The sequence below is a fragment of the Kogia breviceps genome, chromosome 3 (genome assembly GCF_026419965.1).
Source record: "Kogia breviceps isolate mKogBre1 chromosome 3, mKogBre1 haplotype 1, whole genome shotgun sequence".
Taxonomy (NCBI): Eukaryota; Metazoa; Chordata; class Mammalia; order Artiodactyla; family Physeteridae; genus Kogia; species Kogia breviceps.
Genome location: NC_081312.1, coordinates 71,515,872 through 71,536,494, shown reverse-complemented (window position 1 = coordinate 71,536,494; position 20,623 = coordinate 71,515,872). Strand labels below are relative to the sequence as shown.

Here is a 20,623-nt window from a genome sequence, read left to right as displayed (position 1 = left end):
CTGTTATAGTATCATACAAAACAGTTTCTCTTTCTAAAAATTCTATGTGTTCTGCCTATTTATCCCTCCCTCTCCCCTAATTCCTGGAAACCACTGATCCTTTTACTGTCTCCATAGTTTTGCCTTTTCAAGATGTCAAATTTTTGGAATCATACGGTATGTAGCCTTTTCAGATTGGCTTCTTTCATGGAGTAATATGCATTTAAGATTCCTCCATGTATTTTTATGGCTTGATAGCTCATTTACTTTTAGCACTGAATATTATTCCATCATCTGGATATACCATAGTTTATTCATTCACCTACTGAAGGACATTTTGGTTGCTTCCAGTTTTTGGCAATGATGAATAAAGCTAACATAAATATCTATGTGCAGATTATTGTGTGAATGTAATTTTTCAACTCATTTGCATAAATACCAAGGGGTGTGATTGCTGGATCGTATAGTAAGTGTATGTCTAGTTTTGCAAGAAACTGCCAAACTGTTTTCCAAACTGACTCCACAATATGTATTCTCACCATCAGTGAATGAGAGTTCCTGTTGCACTATATCCTCTCCTGCAATTGGTGTTGTTAGTGTTTTGGATTTTTGTCATCCTAAAAGGTGTATGGTGGTATCTCACTGTTGTTTTAACTTGCATTTCTCTGATGACGTATGATGTTGAACATATTTTCATATACTTGTCATTTGTGTGCCTTCTTCGGTAAGATGTCTGTTAAGGTCTTTGACCCATTTTTTAATCAGATTGTTTTTTAAAGGTTGAGTTTTAAGAGTTCTTTGTATGTTTAGAATAGCAGTCCTTTATCAAATTTATTTTTTGCAAATATTTTCTCCCAGTCTGTGGCTTATCTTCTCATTTACTTCATAGTGTCTCTCACAGAACAGAAGATTTTTATTTTAATTAAGTCCAACTTATCAATTATTTATTTTACTGAGCATGCTTTAGATGTTGTATCTGAAATGTCATCACTAAACCCATTTTCTCCTACCTTATCTTCTAGGAGATGTATAGTTTTGTGTTTTACATTTAGATCTATGTTGTGAAAGGTGTAAAGTCTGTGTCTAGATTCATCTTTAGGCATGTGGATATCTACTTGTTCTAGCACCATTCGTTAAAAAATTTTCTCTGTTGTACTGTTTCCTCCTTTGTCAAAGATCAGTGTTTTACTTGAAACCCTGCATAATAATTAGTCGAATCTATTTCATCTGCCTTTCACTAATCAAGGTCATTTTAAGACTTGCCTGTGCTCCAAGAGGCAAGTAGCCTAAACAATAAGACGTTTGCCTGAGTTGTTTTCCAGAAACTTGGAGTCAGCTGTGTCTAGTTGAAGCTGAGTTGGTTAAGATTGGACAGAACCACTGACCCTACAACTGGGCATGCTCAGTGACCTTTTGAACGTGCAGAGGCGTGTAGCTTGGTTATGTCTGTGTGCAGAAAGATTACTGCACCTTTCCCCATGCCTCAGACCACCCTGCTTCTTTGTTTGTTATCCATAAATACCCTGAGCTCCTTACCTTTAGGGAGGCAAATTTGACAGTAGTTCTCCAGTCTCCTTGGCCTTGTGGAGAAACTCTCTTTTGCTGCAAACCTCGGTGTCTCACTGTTTTGGCTTGCTGTGCGCGGAGCGAAACCAACCTGGTTTGGTAACATACTTTTAATTGTTTCTCTTTATTTGTTTTCTATATGCAAAATACTACTGTGTCCTCATGTTTTTTCTGTAATTTAAACTTAGTTTAAACTTGCTACTGAATTAGCAGTAGCTAATGCCAAATAGAAATAATTCTGCTCTTTAGCTTTTTAAAAGTTCCTTCTAAATTCACTGATCTTTTAAGTTCAGTACAGCAGCTAATTAATGGAAGCAGAAGCTAACCATACGTAAAAGGAGAAGAGTCTTATATTTCAATGAAGAGGCAAATACTGATTACTGTTTTGAAGTAACACTTAAATATTTCTGAAACTGTACTATTACCTGAAATGTTGAATGTCTGAGACTGAGGAATGAACTAAAAAATGATGGGGGTTACCGAATTTTCACACAATGGTAGGAGGGAAGCCTCTCTCTCTACATGCATTTTAAACTGGTAGTGGGAGACCAAACATATTTGTATTTTTATATCATCCAATGTGAGATGCTTGTTCAACACTGCGCTAGTAAACTAAATGTGGTAATTTCAGTCAAAGTTAACAATGTCAGATATGGTATTGGGAACAGAGAAAGTGGCTGAGAGAGAATGCATTTTCAAGATTGTTAAAAACAAAAGTAAAAATAGTGAAATATGTGGAAAAATGGTTGTCTAGGAGTCAATAGACTTAGGTTCTAGAACCACGTTGCTCTCACTTAAAGTTATCTGTCTCTTATTTGTTTCATTTCTTCAACCATAAAATGGAAAATGAATAAGTAGTTATTTTTTCTCTTCTTCAACTTGAAAATTCCAAGCTTCTAGTACAAGAAAAGTCAAATACAATTCTGGGTTAATATGGTTCAATTAGCCAGCTTTAGTGACTTACTTAAACACATGTTTACTTGCAATTAAATGCATTTTAATAAAAACATATGTAAGAAATTTAAATCTTAAGTGGACTATAAAAGCTGACTTTTCCCACTATTTTTCTTTTAAAAGAAAATCAGTAATAAACACACATGCAAATGATTGTAATGATTTGAATGCTCTACAAATTTGTGATTTTATATTCTGCATTTATTTTTGAAATCCAACTCAAGTACTTGGAATTATAGGATTTTAGAATTAATAGGGGCGTTTTAATTCCATGCCTATCCCAACCTCAATTTAGGAAAGTGTAAACTGTGGTCCAGAGAACTTAAATGATTTGTACAGGGTCACACAGCTGATTTATGGCACAGCTGGAAGAATTAGCTAAATTTCCTGATATTCAGCCCAGTGACCTTTCCACAATAAGCTTAAAGTCCTTAGCAATTAGTACTGCTTCAATAATCCATTGATAAGACATTTAATGCTTATTTGACAGAAATAAGTTTTGACACACATTAATTCATTTTATCCTTTCAACATCCCTGCAAGGTTATTATCATTCTCATTTTTATATACACACTAGAACAGATTAAATAATATACCCAAGGTCATATAACTAATAAGAGGTGAAGTGTGAATTTGAAGAATCACTTTTGCCTGACTCTAGATCCCAACCTCTTTCAAGGCATTATGTTAACTTCTTCAAGTTTCCATTGAGCATTAGTATTATAATTATTCTGAGGGCACCTTATTTATGTCTTTCACATTAGTCTTTATCAGGGCTGAGTAATAATCCAAATTTATCATGATTATTTTCTAGTACTGCTCTATCATGAGGCTTTCCTTAAAGTGAGGTTCACATTAGGATATGTGCAATAATGAATGGGGTGCATATATAAATTATCAAGTAACCTTTATGGTTGATTATTCTAGAAGTGATTCATTCATTTCATGCTTTAAACATATTTTTTATTGTATTTGTGTGTTTGCATACACATATGAGAACTGATAAGCTTCTTTTCACCCTATCAAGATGGTCTTAAATGCTGATCCAAGGTCCAATGTATAACTTTTCTGAGAATCCTAGCATCAACTTTCAGAATAAAAAGTTGTCACTAGAGGCATTTCTCACTGCCTTTCTACTGCATTTCTGAATTAACAACAAATGCAGATTTTTCTTTGATGGCTCTTTTATAGCTGCATGCAGCTGGAGAAAAACTAACTGCCAAGGGAACTCAATTTTCTTTATCATCAATTTGACATTGGTTAACAGATGGATTCTGGATACCATGGTAGTCTTCTTAATTTGTCTTTTTATGTAGTGCTGCAAATACTCTTGGTTAATTGCCTGATTTTTACATTTAATTCTTTGTCAACAATATACCTCATTGTTTTGGAACATATCCTAGGATATAGGTTATAAAAGGCAGATATTTGAGTGTTGAACTTCTACCATGCCTTTAAAACATAAAGCAGAATACTAAAGGTAGGCAATATGTTCAAATATCCCCGTCTTAAAATACAGGATGCTTTCTCTGAAATATAACATTTCTCCAGAATACAGTGGATTCTCAAGAGCTAATGTAATACAAAAGGTAGAAGAAAGGAGATCTACAAAAAAAAAAAAAAAATTGGAAACAAATTCGGAGACAATTTAAGGTAAAACATCTTTGCAATTGAATATTAACCTAAGGTTAACTGCAACTGAAGTCTTTTTTTTTCTTTTTTTAGAATTTAAGTTGAATTTAAATGTTATACTTGGGATAGGGAAAATTTTTCCACTGTTTCAAAGGGTATGTAAAAATCAGCTTACAGTTCATTGAATCTTTGGCATTCCTTAAAATGCAGATGTGAACCCTTTCTCTGACTGCTTTGATAATACAAAGAAATGAACAAACTTTTAAAATATATAGGGTTTGAGGAAGCTAATTCAATCAGAAAATATTGCACATACATGCATTCTTGTACATATACCAAGAGGAGAGTTCCATACATGATAAGAGAATTCATTTATCATTATAGTATTACCTTATGTTATCAATTCTGCCAGTAGTATATTGACCACCCAAACCTACCAACTAAAACAATTATTAATTTTTTATTTTAATCCTAGTTTTTAATTTTCATTTATTCATTGTTAAATGGTAAGGCTAAAGCTTTCTCAAAAAATGACACAGAATTAAAATTTTACTTACTATTGTACTTTAACAAAATAAATTACTCATTTCCTTCTTTAAGCATTTAAATAGATTAAAAAATGGACTCAATGGAATAGAAAACCCTCAAAATAGTACTTTGCTGCCATTATGATAGATCTGAACTATTGCTAATAGTGAATATTCTATTGAAGTTTATGCTGCCACCTATGGGAAATGAAAATTCTTAGCAATTAATCTAAAATGTAGAAATTTCTGTTGCCAATTATGAAAAAAATCTGAAACTTCTAAGTTGATTTTATTACTGTTTAACTGTCAAAGAAACGTCCATTTGGAGAAAGCTGTAAATTCTTAGCTGTTCCTTAGAAAACCCAGATTTAGAAATTGAGTTACATAATCCACAAGGCTCATTTCTAAGGAATGTCTTCAGTATCAAAGCAGTATATTTGCAATTAAGTAATTAAAAATAGTACAAAGAGAGTTAACTATTCATTGTGAAATCTTATGTAAGATTTTGATTACATAAGATTTTGATTTGTATCTTGATTTAATAATGCTTTTACTGTCTTCACATCCCTTTCTTTTCACTTCTGCCCTTTTAACATATACCATCTTATTCAAAGTGACGAGCAAATGAAACCATTTTATAGCCTCTAGCCTGTCGATATAATAATGTAGTAGAATGGAAAGAGAAAAGCTTTGATTAGAGGAAGTCTATGGTTACAATTCATGCTTTAACACTTGCTACTTTTGTCACACAGGAAAATAACTGAGTCGTTATCAGAAAATAGCGCTGGTAGTACCTATTTTATAGGAATGCCATAAGAAATACTATATGCAAATACAGTGCTTAGCAGAGTACAAAATTGTCTCAATAAATATTTTCTTTCCTTCCAAAATATAATCTCTATTATGTCAACTAGATCCAGAAAAACTGAGTCATAACTCATCCTGTGGCTTTCTTTTAATCAATAAAATATGGGAAAGGTAATGAGATGTCACTCCCATGATTATGTTATGTAAGACTCCCTTGCTGCTTTTGAAGAAGTAAATAACCATTTTGGGAGGCCCAGTTCACAAGGAACTGAGGGAGGCCTCTAGGAGCTGAAGGCACCTTCCAACCAACAGGGAGCAAGAAGTCAGTTCCCTTAGTCTATAATCACAAAAAAATGAAGTCCTCTATCAATTCAAGTGACTCTGGAAGCAGAATTTTCCCTAGTCTGTTCTCCACATGAGAACACAGCCTTGCTCATTACAGTAACAGCATTCTTCAAGAGGACCCAGTTAAGATATGCCTAGATTCCTGATTCACAGACACTTTGAGATAATAAATGTATGTCTTTTAAGCTGCTAAATTTATTATGCAGCAATAGGAAAACTAATCTAGTGAAATAGAGATTTTAAAATTATTTATTTTAAGCTTTTTCTAGTATTTGTCATGTACAAAGGTGAAATTTTTTATTGGTCCTTGGTTTTAAAGAGATTTGAAAGCTAATGCAAGAAACTATCATACTGTGTACATTGTCTTAAATTTCATGGACTATCTGTGTGAACTGAATAAAAAGGGAAGCAATGAACCCAGCCAGTGGAAGACTATTTTAATAAACTTAGGTTCTTATGCAGTATTGCTGCCAACTGGCCATATATTACAAAAACTACTTCTCTCTATATCCTTAATTTACACATTTCAGATTTCAAGTTACATTTTTTTAGATATATGCACTTTATGATTTGTGTGTGTTTTATCTTTTGTAATGGTGCCTGGTGATTTTCAAACCTGGCTGATCACAGAAATCATACTCAAAGTTTATTCTTCTTCTTCCCATTATTGTTGATGTTATTATTTTCATCATTATCAACTAGTTGTCATCTCTGGATATTCTTATTTAGTAAATTTTGGATGTGGTTACGGAATCTGTGTTACAATAACTTCACAGGTTATTCAGATCAACTTGATTGGGAAACAATTTAGGTATTTTATTTATACACATATAACACTGTAAGATAATGGTCTTCAATTCACTGTAAGCTACATGATAGAGAAAGCAATCACTCTGGTTGTAGACTATCCGAAAAGGCAATTGCAAATGAAAACGATTAAGAAATCTTCATTTGACATTTGATTCTCCTGTCTCATTTGTTCTATTTTTATTGATTCTTGCTCTGGAGGTTACTTTTCTGTCCTTAACAAAGCACGTATTCTCCTTGTCCCCTATCCAGAAATCCTCCTCCTTCCTTTAGAAGCTCTGATGCTGGGAAGACATGAGAGTTCTTCTTTGGAAATGTTTAAAGTCATCAGCCAAGGTTGGAGCATGCAGGTAAGTGTTTCCAGTTTTCCTTTCTTGTTTTTGGCTTCCTATTCTCCTGGGTGGATCAAACCAGGGAGCTGACAGCATCATCTGGTATCCTGATGTAATTAAGTTCTCTAGCTATACTTCTTATTCAAAAGTTGCTTTTGACTTATACATTGTTAACTTATGTTAATTTTTTTGACATCACATTCTTCAGAAGTAGCAAACAGTGTCTGTACTTTGTTATAAATATGCAATGTGTTGGCTATACATGACCAGGAAATGAAGATGGTAGTGGCTGTTTTGTAGTTTTTGAGACTGAAGCAATTGTAAGAGGATCTAACCTCAAATATAAGAGGACTGTAGCTGCCTTCCTCTCATTTTCCCTAATTCTTTTAAATAGGTAGGTAGGTAGCTAGCTAGCTAGAATTCACATACCATAAAATTTACCCTTTCAAAGTATATAACTCATTGGCTTTTATTATATTTAGAGTTTTGCAGTTATCACTGCTATCGAATTTTAAAACATTTTTTTACCACCCCCAAAAGAAACCCCATATCCATTACTCACTTTCTGTCTCCCAAGCCTCTGACCACAAATCTACTTAGTGTCTCTATGGATTTTACTATTCTGAAAATTTCATATAAATTGAATCATACAATATGTGTTCTGTTGTGACTGGCTTATTTTACTTAGGATGTTTTCAAGGTTCACCTGTATAGTATCATGTATCAGTACTTCATTCCATTTTGTGGCAGAATAATATATTGTATGAGTACACCACATTTTGTTTACCCATTCATTAGTTGATGGACTTTAGGTTGTTACCACTTTTGGAACATTATAAACAATGCCTCTATGAACAGTCATGCGCATGGTTTTTAATGTACATATTTTTTTCATTTATCTTGGGTATATACCTGGCAGTGAAATTGCTGGTTTATATGGTAACTTTATGTCTAACATTTTGAGGAAATGCCAAAATGTTTTCCAAAATGGCTGCACCATTTTACATTCCCATCATCGATGTATGAAGTTTGTAATTTCTCCACATTCTTGTTTACACTTGTTATTGCCTGTCTTTTGTATTTTAACCATCTTAGTGGGTATCTCAGTGTGGATTTCATTTGCAATCCCCTAATGACTAGTGATATTAGCATCTCTTATGCAGTTATTGGTCATTTGTCTATCTTTTTTTAAAGAACGGCTGTTCAAAACCTTTGCCTGTTTTTTAATTGGGTTGTCTTTGTATTGTTGAGTTCTAAGAGTTCTTTTTATATTCTGGATATAAATTTCCTATCACATTTTTGATGGTGTCCTTTGAATCAGGAAAGAAATTTCATTTGATTAAATCCAATTTACTTACATTTTCTTTTGTTACTTGTGCTTTTGGTATCATCTGTAAGAAACCACTGTCTAATCCAAAATCACAAAGATGTCTGTGGTTTCTTCTAAGATTTTTTAGCTTTTTCATTTAGGCCTGTGATCCATTTGTAGTTAATACTTTATATGGTGTGATGTAGGTGGTTCAGATTCATTCTTCTGCATGTTGGTATGCAGTTGTCCTCGTACAATTCAGTAGTTCAAAAGACTGTTCTTTCCCCTATTGGATTGTCTCAGCATCTATGTCAAAAATCAATTAACCATAAATTAATCTATATGTTACCCTTCCTGTATTCACCACTTATATGTTCCTTTATATATGTACCATACTCTCTTGGTCACTCTACCTTTGTAGTAAGTTTTAAAATCAGATAGAGTGAGTCCTCCAATTTTGTTCTTCAAGATGATTTTGGCTATTCTGGGTCCCTGGAATTTCCATATAAACATTAGGATCAATTTGCCATTTCTTACAAAAATGCAACTGAAATTTTGATAAGGATAGCTTTGAATGTATAGATAAAGTTTGGAAGAATTGACTTATCAATATTGGGTTATTTAATCCATGAACGTGTATTATCTCATTTATTTAGATCATCTTGATTTCTTTCCTCAATGTGCTATATATACTTTTCTGCATACAGATACCATGCATACTTTTTAGGTTTACACTTAAGTATCTCATTTCTTTGGATGATATTGTGGTTGATTTTTAAAAATTTTTCAAATTCCAATTACTCTTTGCTGGCATATATAAAAGCAATAGAGCTTTGTATATGGACAGTGTATCCTGGGACCTTGCTATAATTACTTAGTTCCAAGAGTTGTTTGAAGATTCCTTAGAATTTTCTACATAGACAGTCATGTTGTTTGCAAATAAAGACTGTTTTATTTCTTTCTTTTCAAACTGCATATTTTAAAGTTATTTTTATAGTCTTTTTGCTATAGCTAGAACTTCTCATACAATACTGATTAGGAATGGAGAGAGAGGTGATTATTGAATTGCTCTCTAGAAGGGAAAGCCTCTTATCATTAAGTAAGATGTTAGCTGTGTTGTTTGCTATCAGTGTTATAATTAGTTTAATATGCTACAGAATTTTGTTTGCTAGTATATTATTGAGAATTTCTGCATGTATGTTCACAGAAGTATTGGTGTTTACCTTTCTTTTCTTGTGATGTTTCTTGTCTGGTTTTAGTATGGTCATAGTGAACTAGTAGAATGAGTTGGGAAATACTTCTTCCTATTCTTTTATTTGGAATATTATGTGAAGAATAGATGTTGATTTTTCTTTAGATGTTTAAGATTCACCAGTTAACCATCTTGACATAGGCTTTTCTCTGTGGAAAGTTTTTAAATTACAAATTTAATATATTGTTACAGTTTTTTTCAGGTTTTATATTTTATATTGAGTCACTTTTAGTAGTCTGTTTCTAGGAAAATTTTCTTTCTACTTTGCTGGCATATAGTATTCTTATAATTCTTTTTATCTCTATAAAGTGAGTAGTGACAACTCCTTTCAAATTACTTATTTTAGTGATTTGATTTCTCTCCCCCATTCTTTCTCTCTCTCTCTCTTTGGTTCAGTCTAATGAAAGATTAGTGACCCAACTTTTGATTCCACTGATTTTTCTCTATTTTTTTTCTATTCTCTATTTATTTCCACTATAATTTCTATTATTTCTTTCCTTGTACTTGCTTAGGGATTAATTTGCTTTTTTACTAGTTTCTTAATGTGGACAGTTAAGTTGGTTAGATATCTTTCTTTTTTTATTAATAAGTATTCATAAATATAAACTCTTTCCATGCACAGTGTTAACTGAATTCCTTAATTTTTGGTATGTTGTATATTCATCTTCATACATCTCAAAGTATTTTCTAATTTTTCTTTTTCTTCTTTAACCCACTGGAAATTTAATAGAGCATTGTTTAATTTCCACATATTTGTGAAGTTCTCTAGTTTGCATCTGTTATTTCTAATGTTATTATATTGTGATAAGAAAACACACTTTTTATGATTTCTTCCATTTTAATTTTGTATAATTAATATGACTTTACATTTATTAAGGCTTGCTTTATGGCCTAACATATGGTCTATACTGGAGAATGTTCTGTGTGCACTTAAGAATACGTTTACCTCTGTCATTGGGTGGAGTGTTTTTTAGATGTCTGTTAGGTCTACTTGGTTTATAGTGTTGTTCAAGTCTTCTATTTCCTTGTTAATCTTATGCCTAGTCTTTCTATCCATTATTCAAAGTGGGGTGTTGAAGTTTCCAACTATTATTGTTGAATTATCTATCTATCCCTTCACTTATGTCAGTTTTTGCTTTATGCATTTTGGGGTCTCTCTTACTAAGTACATATGTGCTTATAATTGTTATGTTTTCTTAATGATTGGCCCCCTTTTTCATTTTAAGAGGTTTTTTTCTTTTTTTCTAGTAACAATTTTTATCTTAAAGTTTATTGGATCTGATATTAATATAGCCACTTCAGCTCTCTTTTGGTTATTGTTTGCATGGTATAAATTTTTCCATTCTTGTATTTTCAGTCTGTGTCTTTGTATATAAAGTGTATCTTTTATAGGCAGGACAAAGTTGTATCATTTAAAAAACAATTTCAGCCAATTCCTGCCTTTGGATTGGAGTGCTTAACCCACTTATATTTAATGTAATTACTGGTGAGATAAAGTTTAGATCTGCTGTTTTGCAATTTGTTTTCTACATGCCTTATGTCTTCTTTGGTTCTCTATTCCGTCATTACTGCCTTCTTTTATGCAAAATAGGTATTTTTCTCGGGTACTATATTCATTTCTTGGTTGTTTATTTTACTGTGTTTGAGATATCATTTAACATTTTTGCCCTGGGGATTACAAGTAACATCTTAATTTAAAACAATCTCGTTTAGTTTAATGTCAACGTAATTCCAATAATATACAAAAATGTTGTGTCCTGAATCTGGATGTAGAATTCTTGGTTAACAGCCTCTTTCAGCACTTCGAATACATAACCCCACTGCCTTCTGGCCTCCATTATTCCTGGTGCAAAGTTAACTCTTAATTTTATTGAAGATACCTTGTATATGATCCCCCCCCCTTGCTGACAACTCCACAGATTAAAGAGTACAGTTTAAGAACTGCATTGAAGGCATTGAATACTCAAAGTTCATAAACAATAGCTCTGACCTTTCAGTAGGACTTTCTAGGCCCATCATTTTAGTGCTTTAAAATATAGATTGTATTTATCTAAATTGCATAGATTTCTATTTTATTCCCATTATTAAATAGTATGATTGGTACTATGTGTACTAATCACAGTACCTATGAAATCTTTTCTTAGACTATAATTTCTTTGAGGACTGAGTCTTCAGTGTATTCAGTTATTAATACCTCATGTCTTATAAAGTGTCTGGTACTTTTGTTACTTGCTCAATTTAGAAAATATATTAAGAACCTAGTATATACCAATCACTGTGAATTATACCAGAGATATAAGATGGAAAAAAGTCTAGTCTTGAAGCGCTGATTTCTCTTAGAAATTTAATGAATAATCTTCATTTGTATCATCGACACATTATACTCCTGTAAGTGTTTAAATGTTCCTGCATCTTACTGAGTACTATGAGTAACCAGAGAGACCGAATGAGACCATAATAGAACATTGAATATAAAGTATCACAGTGTGCTTAATTTCTACATTTATGAAAATTGCATAGAGATCCATAGAGAGACTGGCTCCAGGTATCAGAATTATCACTACATTTAGCTGAAATGATCCAGCTAATTTGCAAGTTCATCAATAATAATTGCTGAGTCCTTTTAATACTGAAATATTATAAAAATTTAAATATAAATAAAGAATATAACATGCTAAGTAAATTAAATATAAATAAAGTTATTAAATATAAATTAGGAAAAATATTTTGCTGTCTTCCAGAAAGTTCAGTTATTAAAAATATCCTAACTTACATGTAGATTATTATGTTCTTCAATTGAGACAGAAAACTTTATGGAATTTTTAATTGACATATTAAAATTGTGTCTTTAATTGACACTTTAATTGTGTCTTTTCTGTAAGAGTAGGGTATAGAATATAGTTTCAGAATTAGCATTTCATGATAATAAGAATATTCCATATCCCATTCCCATGGGTAGAAGAAGGAGGTGTAGTTGAATACATGAAATGGATGTCATTTGAAAAAAATACACAATGACTAAAAAAATGATTTTTTTTTTTTTTTTTTTTTTTTTTTTTGCGTTATGCGGGCCTCTCACTGTTGTGGCCTCTCCCGTTGCGGAGCACAGGCTCCAGACGCGCAGGCTCAGCGGCCATGGCTCACTAGCCGCTCCACGGCATGTGGGATCTTCCCGGACCGGGGCACGAACCCGTGTCCTACGCATTGGCAGGCGGACTCCCAACCACTGCACCACCAGGAAAGCCCTAAAAAAATGATTTTTATGTTTAAGGATCAAAAATGTCTTAGCTCAGGCTGCTGTAAAAAAATACCATAGATAGACTGAGAGGCTAAAACAATAGACATTTATTTCACACAGTTCTGGAGGCTGGGAAGTCCAACTAAGATCAAGCTGCTGACATACTCATTTCCTAGTGAGAGTCTTCTTCCTAGTTTACAGATGACCGCGTTCTAGCTGTATCATCACATGGCAGAAAAAGTATTTTCTTAATTTATAATTAATAACTTAATTATATTTAATTTTCTTCTTATAAGGACACTAATCCCACAATGGGTCCCTGCCTTCATGACCTCATCTAAATCTAATTACCTCCCAAGGGATCCATCTCCAAATACCATCACAACAGGAAGTTAGGGCTGCAACATATGAATTTGGGGAGACAAAAACATTTGGTCCATAACAAAGCATAATGTAAATGAACATATAGTTTTATAACTGAATGCAGAGGATAGTTCTTGAAATTTAACATTTTACAAGCATTGAGGGGAAAAAGATAATCAGACAAGGAAATGAAAGACATTGGTTTGGTCCTCGAGTTTAGTTTCCAGTTTAGTGTCCAGATGGAAAGACAGAACAATCACAGAACACAGTGTCATATGCATCCCACAATATCAATAATGTGATGTTTATGATTTGGATATACTAGAGACCACTTTTGGAGTTTACGTTTGATATTTTGAGGGAATCCTTTCTAACAGCTCTCCCCTATCCCCTACACACCTTCTCCTAAAAACGAATTTCTGTGCGTACAGGAGAACATATTATCCGAATGAATTAGCAAATACTTTCCAAATATCAAGGCTACAGAGTGTTTATTTGCAGTCTTGTTTTATGTGGATTTTAACAATCTTTGTTTATAACTTTATATAACTGCTTAATTTGACTTTTTATTACCATATCATCCTCAGGTTCTCTTAATAATATCATAAAATATAAAACCATATTTGTGTATTAATAAAATATATTTCCCCTTTGATATTTAACATATGCTTTATGATAGGTCTCTCATGGTATCTCTCCATGTATTTATGTTTATGAAACCTTAACATAAAGGGAGTTTCTGTAAGAACACTTAAAATATAGACTCTCAGCAAAATTCCTCCTTCATTAACACCCTTTTGAGGCAAGAGAAAACATATTATAAGTAGAGCAAGTTTAAAACCTCACATTTTGTTCATATTAGGATTTGCTTTGATTTACTTGTTTTTTTTAAGTAAATGAATACAATCCAGGGATTGATGATACGCCTCTGGGTTTTCTTGATGCAAATTTATAGAATATTTAAGATGTTTAGGACCACACTTGTTTAACTAAGTATTGGATCCATCTTTGAAACCCAGTTAGCTATAAAATTTATGTGTCTCCAAACTCTATCTTCCAACACTGAGAAAATCTGAGACATGCTGTGAGCACCTCCATTTCACGTGATTGCTTTGAAAAGACTACTACAGGCTTCTATTAAGGAGGTATTGTGGAAAGAACAGTTTAAAGAATTATAGTGGGGGAAAGTCATGGAATTTGATACTACTACTTATTAATTGCTCTAGGTGCTTAGTGTGAAACTTAATTTGTCTTAATCAATGTGAGGTGAAGAGAGCACAAATTAATTTGACATGCAGATTTCATGCTTTTGTAATGATGCTGAAAGTATTCTGGTCCCAAGAAAAAAGCAGTATATTCATTTCATAGCTCAGTGACTGTACTATGTCCTGTCTATAGCAACATCGTGTATATCTTTCTTAAGGCTGAACTGGGTGAAATCTCTAATGTAGTCCTATTGGTCTTCTCAATAATAAACTGATAAAGCGAAACTGACCTCTTGCCTCACAGCCGTTGTGACTAAGCATGTCATATACCACAGTGCGGGGTCAGGAAGCAACACATTGAATCTGGAGATAAACTTACAAAAAGTAACTGTACCTTAGCTAGCAATAGTCCTCAAACAAAACTTTGAGCCTTTTCTCACGACTTTCTGAGTCCTTAGTGAAAGCAAAGAAATCCTTGACTTCTCCACTTCTGACATCTACAGATATGATAAGCATGTGATGAAACTGTTCCTTTTACAATTTGAACAGCCTTGATAAATTAGTAATTATGTGTGTGTGTTCCTGTTGAGAAAAAGTTACTGTGAACTGTGTTCAGAGAGCTCAGTATTTTGAAATCTGTACTCCCTTAAAACATTGCAGGTATTTTATTAATGTTTATGACTCAGTTTTCCCTTTCAGAAAAATATAGAGAGCTAAAAATAGAGGAGAGAAACAGACCTGCCTAACATAATGCCTGTTCAGTTAACAGCTATTTACCATAATAGCTCTTGATTTTTTTTACTGTGTTTTCAACAAAATCTCCTTTTGTTCCAGTATGATGACTTTTCAGTTAAAGGCACACTAAATTAATATGCTATAAAAAGTGATACTTTGACATTTTAATTTCAGGCAAAGACACAGTCAATAATTTATTAGACAAAACAGTTACTAGAAAAATAATAGAAAAAAATAATTGAATTGTATCCCATGTCTGGATAAACCCCCAATATTTTTCTTTTGTATGTATGCCAGTAAAAGGGATGAAGAAATAGCATCTTTAGCATCTTTTGTTTACTCTTGCATCTCTTGTGCACATGAACAATTTCCATGTATTTCAAAGTGCTCTTATGTTTATTTGGCTTTTCTGTTTTGCTCTAAATGTATTAGGTGAGGTTTGAATGCAGGATAACCGTGAGCCACAGAGAGGGTGAAAAATTGGCGATGTGAAAATGGTGCAGTGAAAGAATGCACCACCCAAAAAAAGCCTGCATCTCATATTTTTTTCACAACTACTATCTTTTCCTTCTTAAGAATAATAAATTTATGTTGCATAACTTTTAGGTAAAATACGTATTCTTTTGCAAATTGTTTTTTCCTTATATAAACATTTTATTGTTAATTGATTTTTTCTATGTGTATATATATATTTGTGTATCTATATATATGTAATTTTTCAAAACTTTTCACTTAGTGATGAGGTTAATGAATTAACCTCTTAAGCCCTTAAGCAAGAGATGGATGAATTTCCAAAGGTCATGGTGAAGAATATTTTTATTTCCTTTGATCTAGAATCATACTTTGATTCACAGTCTGAAACACTCTTCATGAAGAAATAAGATACTCCATCCAACTTTGCCTGCAGTGTTTCCTATATAATTCTCTCAGGTGAAGTCAATTTAGTTTTGTAAACACTTTCATCCAATTCATCATCCATACCAACATTCATAGCACCTATGAGGTCTTAATTTCAGTAATTATTCAGATATTTTCAAAGTAATTATAGAACACTCTTGCTGTGTCAGTAATCACTCTAGGTGGTTGGGGATATGCTTAGTAAATAAGACAAACAAGATCTCAGTCCTCAAGAAAGGACATACCAAGTTTTAATAGGTGCTAAAAACAACATGCTGGTGAGATAGAGAATAACTGTGAGGGGAGTTATTTCTGGTCATACTATCCTATACTTGCAAATTTCTCACTTTGATCACATCAGAATTTTCATTTCATAGATATTTTCATTTTCACATATTGTATCCCTACATGCATTATCCAGTTTCACTTATTTTCTTATATAGTAGAGCTTCTATGATTCAGTATATCAACTACTTTCTAACTAACTTTTTCATTTCCCATATATTTCTTTATTTTTCCTTTGCCCTTCTGACAACCAACCTTGGACTAAAACTATGAACTACTTTCTGGAGAAGAATTATACCATGCTGATTGACCTATTAAAATGTATTATCTCTATCTTCAGTTAGCCCTTTAGCATTTCTCAGCCATCTTTGTATTTGTCTATGATCAGCTCTTTGTTCCTTGTTCCCATATTGCTATTGAGCAACATAATTGCCTTTCTCATAATCTCTACCCCTGCTCCTTATAGTAACAGGTGATTTTCTTAATTCGCTTAAAAAAAAAAAAAAACCTAGATATAACATATAAATTTTCTCAGTGGTGTGCTCTTGATATCAATGACATTTTCAGTTAGTTCTCATCTTCTTTTTTCTGCCTGCCCTGCACATTTTAGAGGGAGTAATGTCCTTCCTTCAGTTTACCTATACTATATCCATACATCTTTCTTTCTTTCCATGGACATTTCCCCATCCATAATACAACTTTTTCTTCTAAGCAAGTACACATGCTTATACCACTCTGGAGAAAAAAATAATAATGATAATGAAATTCTCAACATTTATTCCTATTTCATTTTGGTGTTTTTCCTTCTTCATTTCTCCTTTGAATTAAATGTAATTGGGTAGAGTGTTTATTGAGTGACCTTAAAGCTTGAGGCTATGGGGTGCTGCAAGCCAGATAATTCTGTGGTCCCTGTAGGGTGGAGTCTGTCAGGCTGACCAGAAACTTGTGTCCGCTGGCCAGCACCCGTCTCCCCTGGGCAATGCTAGAGGAAAACAGAGTAACCCTTACTTTTTGGCTGAACCTTTTATAACCTCACCCTTCAGATAGCATAAGCCTGCATAGTTGGAAACCTCACTAAACTAACTTGGGTATAACTAAATGTCCAGACTCATATTTATAGATAATTACCTTATTTTCATTTATAAATTCCTATATTTCTGCATAAAAATTATTATGTTGATACTTTAAGCTCTAGGTTTTGTGTTTTTTTTAATAGCTATGTAATGTAAGATTAGACAGTATTCAAATAATTATTTACTAAATTTCCTGATGGTGGATATTTAGGATATCTTTTTTTTTTTTGTTAATGAAAAACCATTCAGTTATAAAGATTCTTATTCATGAAGTCTTGTATTAAATATCTGCTTTCACTGTAGAATTTCATTTGTTTATGTTTATTTCATTTGCCAGTCTGTATTTTCCCTTCAGCTACTTTAAAATTTTGTCCTTGTCTTTGGTTTCTTTCGTTATATTAATATCTGTTTAGGTATCTATCCTGCGGCATGTTTGTTTCTCAAATCTAAAAATTCACGTGTTTCTTCAATTATGGAAAATTCTTAGCCATTATGTCTACAAATCATTTTTTATCTTAGCCTTTTAGTTCTCCAGAGTCTCTCTTTAGACCTTATTCTGTTTTTCATGTTTTTTAATCTCTCTTTTATTTGGTTAGTTTATATCTTAATGTTAAAGTCTAGATTTCTTTATATTTTTTTTATCTCTAATCTGCTGTTTCACACAGCTATCCAGTTTAAAAAGTTTAAAGCAGTTTTTCTCATGTCTAGATTTTTATTTTGCTTCTGAAACTTCTAAAACTAAAGGTACTCTATCTCCATATCTTCCTGCTCTAAACCATGAACTTTCTTGATTTAAGGGAAATATATCTTTATTTTTAAAAGCTCTGATATAACTTGGATTATTTTCTCCCTTGTACTCTCTCTTCATCATAGATGATAGATGGAATTTCTGGAACTAATCTCTGTGAATCTCCATTTGGTTTTTTTAGTTATGTTAATCATTTTGGTTTTTTTCATCTTATTTTTCCAGAGACTGCCCTTTAAGTGTTATAATTTACTAATCTTTTTTCAGCTAATTCCTAAGGTATTTATATGCAAATGACTTTGGTTTTAGTTCTAAAGTCCATAATTTTTTTTTAATAACTACAGTGTCATGGATTTAATATTCTTTTTAACCTACTAGATGTATTATTTACAGGTTTTACATTTTTGTTATTGTTCTAATAGCTGTTTTCTCTGTTAGCTCTTCTGATTATTGAGTTTAGTGCTCCTCTAATAATATTTTTAAAACTTTGCTTATATGCTCATCTTTGTTTTTGAGTTTTCCCCTAGTTATTTTCTGATGCTCTACTAGTTTCTCAAATCCTTAGGTTATAAATAATGGTGAGATGTGCTACCAGACACTAGAATTTTGACTTCTGAGTATTAGACCTCATTGCTTTTCCAGAGTCTTGCCATTGGCCTGTCACTTCAATGAAAATTGCTATCACTGTTGCTCCGGTGCAAGGGCAAGTGATTCTCTTGCCAACACTTAAGTACACTTAAGTACAGTGTTCAGAAAGGGGCTGACCTACACAGCTGATAGGGCTTTCTCAAACTCTCTAGTCTTCTGATAGTACTTTGCTTATTTGTATTTCCAGTATATTCAGCTCTTTTTATTTTTTACAAAAAAATTATGTACTTTGAAGCTAGAGATTTAAGACTATGAGTTATACTTTTGTAATCATTTTGCCATTTTAATCAATTCTCTTATTGTGTTTTCATCACAATATCATTAAGAATAATTACACAAGCCTTTTTTTCTTTAACACAATTGACTTTTCTGTTGCTAAGTCCTCTTAAATTGTCTCCTAATTTCCAAAGCTTCTTTACCCCTTGTTTCCTTTCTTTGACTCACATGACTTGAATTCTCCTTCCCTAATTTTTTTTTAGTTTATTTTATTTATATGTTTTACTTCATTTCTGACACAATTCTCTCTCTCTCTTTTTTTCCTTTTTTTGCCTTCTAGTAATTTTTATTTTTATTTTACTTTTTTTGGTCATGTAAAAAGGTTGAACATATTTACTGTATACAGTTCAATGAGTTTGGGGTAAGTATACACCCATGAAAACAGCACCACCATGAGGGCCACAGATATATCCATCAACTTCCAAAGTTTCCTCCCAACCCCTTTATTATTATTATTATTATTATTAATTTTTTTCTTTGGAAATAACAGTTAATATAAGGTCTACCTTCTTAGAAAATTTTAAGTATATAATACAGTATTGTTAGCTGTAGGCACTATGCTATCCATTAGATCTTCACACTTGAAGATTTATATATTTGCATAACTAAAACTCTCCATATCAAAAGGGAAGATGTAAAATTGTCTCTTTTTGCAGTTGACATAGTCATATATAGAGAATCCTAAATACTCTACTAAAAAATTCTTTGAACTGATAAATAAATTTAGTAAAGTTAGAAGATACAATCAACATACAAAAATCAGTTGTGATTCTGTATACTAACCATGGACTATCTGCAAAATCATATTAAGAAAAGAATCACATTTACAATAGCATCAAAAATAATAAAATACCTAGGAACAAATTTAACCAAGAAGATGAAAGATCAGTACACTGAAAACTATAAAAGTATGATGAAAGAAATTGAGGACAGAAATAAATGGAAAGACACCCCATGGTCATGGATTTGAAGAATTAATATTGTTAAAATATCCATACTAACCAAAATGTTCTATAGATTGAATCCCTATCAAAATTCCAATGGCATTTTTTCAGAGATAGAGAAAAAAGAAAGTCCTAAAATTCATGTGGAATTACAAAAGACCCTGAGTAGCAAAAGCAAGCTTAAGCAAAAATAACAAAGCCAGACGTATCACACTTCCCGATTCAAATATATTAAAAGCTATAGCAATGAAAAGTGTATGGTACTGGCTTAAAAGTTGAAGTATAGACTAATGGAACAGAATAGAGAGCACAGAAATAAACCCATACATGTACAGTCAACTAACTTTTGACAAGGGCTCCAAGAATAGAAGGTGGGGAAAGGATAGTTTCTTCAAGAAGTAGTGTTGGGAAAATGGATATCCATTTGCAAAAGAATGAAATTGGACCCATATCTTATACCATACAAAAATCAAGTCGAAATTGATTAAAGACTTAAATGTAAGACCTGAAACCACAAAACTCCTAGAAGAAAACATAGGGGAAAAACTCCTAGACGTTGGTTTTGGCAATGATTTTTTTGACTATGACACCAAAAGCCCAGGTAACAAACACATAAATAAAAAGTGGGACTACATCAAACTAAAAGATTTCTTCACAGCAAAGAAAAAAAACAACAAAATGAAGAGGCAGTCTACATAATAGGA

At 32.4% G+C, this 20,623-nt stretch overlaps 1 long non-coding RNA gene across 8 annotated transcripts in view; it reads left to right on the top strand.

Moving 5' to 3' along the window:
• LOC136793801 (uncharacterized) overlaps positions 1-20,623 on the top strand; it is a 1,119,572-nt gene that overhangs the window by 33,121 nt on the left and 1,065,828 nt on the right. For all 8 annotated transcript variants that reach the window (XR_010839590.1, XR_010839589.1, XR_010839593.1 and 5 more), the window contains one exon: positions 6,870-6,967. This is a non-coding gene — a long non-coding RNA (uncharacterized lncRNA). The remainder of the gene's footprint in view (positions 1-6,869; positions 6,968-20,623) is intronic.